Source organism: Hesperophylax consimilis, chromosome 21 (assembly GCF_061612785.1).
Source record: "Hesperophylax consimilis isolate HC1 chromosome 21, BYU_Hcon_1.0, whole genome shotgun sequence".
Taxonomy (NCBI): Eukaryota; Metazoa; Arthropoda; class Insecta; order Trichoptera; family Limnephilidae; genus Hesperophylax; species Hesperophylax consimilis.
This window is the reverse complement of record NC_142856.1, coordinates 20,622,343-20,627,660: the sequence shown is the minus strand read 5'-3', so window position 1 is coordinate 20,627,660 and position 5,318 is coordinate 20,622,343. Positions and strand designations below refer to the sequence as shown.

General features: G+C 33.0%; 1 non-coding gene across 1 annotated transcript; it reads left to right on the top strand.

Annotated features, from left to right (window-relative positions):
• Positions 1-1,157: 1,157 nt before the first annotated feature.
• Positions 1,158-1,230, top strand: TRNAA-AGC (transfer RNA alanine (anticodon AGC)). Its single transcript has one exon. It is a non-coding gene; the product is annotated as a tRNA-Ala (tRNA).
• Positions 1,231-5,318: the final 4,088 nt, after the last annotated feature.

Below are 5,318 nucleotides of genomic sequence, written 5' to 3'. Positions count from 1 at the left end.
TCTTTAATTAGCTTCGTTTGCTACAGCGTTTGTCATTTTAATACTCCGCTCATTATTTTTCCAATATACAGGGTGCGCGAGGAACGTACGCACATAAGTCATATACAGTTATCGCTACATGGTGTGCAAAGAGAACACACAGTTTTATAGTTGCTTTATAAGAAAAACACACGCACACAGTTAACGCAATATTCTGGTCGCTACAGGCTTCGCAAGAATAATACACGCACACAGTACACATGTACACAGTACAGGGTGGGGTAGTTACAGGGTGGGGGAGTTAAAGAGGATTTCACACTGACTTGACAGCGTTGTCACGCGTTCATAACTCGACACAGGCCGCGTTTGGATTCCACTCCCCCGTTTCCACAATATTCTACAGATTTTAGGACTATTCCACAGTTTTACCCACACCCCAATCACCCATATTTACAAGGATGCTAAGCTCATAATCGCTTGTCAAAAATTGGTAACTTCAAAGATAATTTTATAATAAAAAAAACTAATTTAGAACCCTTTTACTAATTCATTTAAACCTGCTGGCAGTTTACTTCAGAAAAAATATTTGAGAATTACCTACATCGAATAATATGATGTTATTAATTTGTCAAATATTCACACTTGCGATGACTTAACTTCTTGTATTAGTAGTCCCAACTTTACGGAACCAAAAAAATATGACTATTTTTGAAAACAGTTTTGTGTCTGGAAAAAATGGGGAAGAATAAGGAAAAGAGGTATAGTAAGGTTAAGGAAGTGGCTGACTATATTATATGATGTCTGGAAACTCGTAGTACAAGGGGGAAACTGATGAATTCAAATCATATTCAGAGTGGATTTTGTGGAGTGGAGTGTAAATCGAGTCCGAAGTTGAAATTTTCTATCAAATTTGAAAAAAATCGGTCGCTAGGGGGTTATTATAAGTTTACCAGTATCCCGCTTTTACAGTGAATTTCCGGATACGGTGTATATTTCTTTTCACTCAACAAATATTAAAACTTTTTAAGAAACGGTTGGACTCTGACTGCGGTTACTAAATGAGAAATAAATTGTAAGTATTCTATGTAATGACGTATTCTATCTAATTACACCTATTCCATAATCAAGTTTTCGAATTGAGTTGAATATGTTGTGATATTTGTTCAGATTCTTCAACCGGGGGCGTAGCTCAGATGGTAGAGCGCTCGCTTAGCATGTGAGAGGTACCGGGATCGATACCCGGCGCCTCCAAACCTCTCTTTTAAACATTTGTTTTTAAAGGATGCGCAAATCACCTTGAATTTTACACCCATTTTATTTAAGCATTTGTGTAAAAAGGATGCATTAATCACATTGGATTTATGGTTATAAGTATATTAATTAAATCCACTGCATTGTTTGTTGTATATTATTTGCCACGATGATAGTTTCATGACCAATCCGTTGACGTTGTTCAAGTGAAAATTTCAGAAAATATATACAACAATTGTATATCAAGACAACCAATCAGAGAGTCAAAAGAAGGAAAGGAATTACAAAAGAGTTGGTGTGTATGATTTGATTCATTAATGAGAACAAATCAATTCAGAGTTTTGTAGCAACCGATTCTCTCTGTCTTCTTCTGGTGATGAAATAAAGTAGTGATTTGATAAAAAAAACTCATTAAAAATGATCCCGAGAAGCTCGAGCGATGGCGGGCAGTTAAAAACTAGATGGTAAGTATGTAAGTTTTACATATTTTATCTGTCTAAAGGTTATTGATGTTAATAACGTAACATAACTAACCAAGTACGTAACTCAAAGACGTGCAAATTTAATTCAGGAAATACCTGAACAAGATTGCAGTTTGGTCCTCCTAAAGTCCCTACTAAATGCAAGTTAATTCCTTAACAGATAAAGCAATTCAAAGTCCAAAGTTCGTTAGCACACTTCTCCGAAGACAAAGTTATTAGACATGAGCCAGTCTCAGGCGTGAGCTGATGCGCTCCATGTAAGTCGTGTTCCTTGAGCCGTCTCACTTCCTCGAGAGGCTCATATGAGTTAGACTACCCCCGGGCTGTTTGCGGAAGTTGAGGGTTGAGGGAGGGGGAGGGGATGGGGAAAAGCTCGGCGTCAAGTCTTAAGACCGCAAGTCAAGCTTTATAATTATTACATTCTCGATTCTTGAGACAAAGGCGGCGCGTGGAAAGATTCAAAGATTTTAAATCTTGTGTTATATTTGAAATAACGGAGGAATTTTTAAAGGATCGGTAAGTATGTACATAGGTACCCTTAGTAGCTTCCTGCTTCAAAAATGTTGTCAACTCAGTTTACAGAACATAATTTGTTTTACGTAGTAGTAAAGTGATTTAAAAGCCTAATTTTTCGTCTTAAGTCCCGTCAATAAAACTATTAGAATGCCGAATTAAACAAATAAATACAGAATAATAATCTCTGGAACTATACCTATTTAATCCACAAATATTGAAAGAGGTTGTAGGTAGAAACAAGCTACATAAGCAACAAATATTTAAAATGGAAAATGTATGGATTAATCACAATCCATACATTTTCCATGAAACATAGACGAAAAGTACACAACAAACCCAGGCTTCCATCGCTGCGCCGATCTGGACAGCCCTGGACACGTCACTCCTCCTGTGTCACGCCTCCAACGAGTTGATTTCGCATCTATGAGTGCTATTATCTATGCATCTACTCTTATATTTGCTATGTCTATGGTTGTGTGTTTTTACAGTAGGCTTAATAAAATAATAAACATAGTAAATTGTCCTCAAATTCACTCTCTGAATCATAAGACACGACAAAGCCACAAATTGCGTATGCTACCAAGTGAAAAACATAAAAATAACCTTTAAAATTAACCACTCGAGTGATCGCCTCAAAAACTGGAATATGAGTGGTTGGCGTTCGATTTGGAAAATTCTCGCCTTCATTTAAAAATAATCATACCTCTGAAATTTATTACGGAGACATAAACTAATTATGGTGCTATATACCCAATTTACCCATATTTTACCGTTTATACTTAATTTTTATGATGTATAAAAAAATTATAAAAAAATCAAAAATTTCTAAAATGACATATTTTGGCATGCGATCACTCAAGACGCTTTGCAAACTATTATGCCTATAGGCATATTATATGATATGCCCAAAATCACTCGAGTGGATAAACGTCAAATCAACTGACCCTTATGAAGGTAGGAAGCCAAGATTTTTACAGACAGGTACTAATCGCCTAGTGTTTATCCTGTGGATACCTGTTATTAAATAAAAAAATGTACCTATTATATATCAATATTTACAAAATAGATACATACATATGTTTTAAGCCTCTCCAATACCGGTTTCATAAGAGCCCTTCCTTCACCAGGATAATATTTAAACTGGAATCTAAATATTATTAGTTTTAAAAGTAGTGTTTAAATAAAGTGTTAAAAATGTTTTTATATTTTAATGTATTTATATATTTATTAGAATAATATTTAACAATTTATGGATTTCATTTGATGGGTTGTAACTTAGCTAATTGTCATTTAAACAGATGCAAATTTAATAAAACTTAATATTATGCTATTTATGTAACAAAGTAATTTTCACACAATATAAGATTGTAACAAATATGTTATTCACTCATATATCTATTTTAAATCAGACCCTGTGACGAAAATATTAAACACGTACAGGTACCTACAAGAGCCAATCTGTTTTTTGGTAAATTGCAGCGATAGACTACGATACTTGTTTCATATTTCGATTCCACTATGTTCTTCCAAAATAACAAAATAAAATTTGTTAACAAACAAAAAATGTAAAAAATAAATATTCTTCTTGTCGTTAAGGAGTTGGGAGTCGATTTATAAGAAATCTAATTTCTTATAATTTTTTTTTAGTTTGTCACCACTCTACGCCACTGAAAGGTTCATTACTAAAACTTCGAACTGTAGGCACACAATATTCTTCGTACACTTCCTCGTATCATATTAAATTTAACAATTTCTATATTATTTTATCATCCGTTACTCTATTTATCCACTGATTTAAACAACAAGCGAGTCAAGTCACAGATTGTAATTAACAAAATATGTTTAAACGGAGAGGAGAGAGTAGTTATTATTTGATTTCATTAGTTAATTATAAATAAAACAATCCTTCGTTTTATTGTACAGGGATGAAGAATGAAGGAGAAACATACTGAAATGAGATAAGGCTGGATGGTAAAAGGGTGGAAAACGTGTTGACACGTAATCAGTAAAGGTCTGATTATGACACCGTTTATTGTATAATACATGAACCCATTTTCAAATACTTCAAGGAATCAACTGAATTTACTTTCAATTTTACTAAGGAGAAAAGAAGTTTATAAACCTCATTGTTATACCAATAAGTTATCTCTAATAAAAATGAATATTCATTCTAGACATCTAGACTTATCGAAAAATCCATAGATGTCCCATATACGAGTATTATCCGATGGAAATATCCTATAAAACATCTAAATGTTTCGGGTAGAACTTTGTTAATCACACCAAAAAGATGACAGACTAAAATATGGGAAGTAATGATAGAGGATAGTATTATTAGATTATATATCTATTTATTTATTTACCTATTTATTTATTTATTACACGCCCTAGTGGTCTTTTATTAAAAAAGTTACAAGCTCTTTGTATAAAAAAACACTTAAGAATTAATACAACAAATAAAAATGTAAAGATAATGGCAAAAAAGGTGGCAAAAAAACACAGAAAAACATATGTTTGAACAATGAAAAACAGAACAGTGTTTATCGATATATATATATATGTTATGGTTGTAGAATAATGTTCTCGGTTTACCCGCGTAAAGTAGTCCTTAAAAGGACTTTTTAATTTCTGACGTTTCGGACAGATCTCACTGTCCATCTTCAGAGGCCTTATGTCCTGAATTTCGTCTCAAACTGAACGCTTTCGCGTGTCTGTTCGGTACGGAAGATATATATATATATATATATATCGATATATCAATGAGTTGGCGATAGCTCAACTGGAAGAGACGCCAATGTCGGTAAGACCAGAGGATCTGGGTTCGAGCCTCAGTTGCGACTACGTTATCCTTTTTAACTTTCTGTGTCTTTATCTCTTCCATATTTTCATTGAGATTGATATTATCTTCTTCAATGATAAATATTATTTATTTATATGGATAAAATGTGAATCGACATATATTTTTGATATCTAGATTGACATCTATTTTCAATTTTCGTCCTAGTTGCTAATTTATTTCTTTATTTATTTATATATAATTTTTACATTTATTTATAACAATTACAGGTAATAAAGCCTAAGAAGTTATAA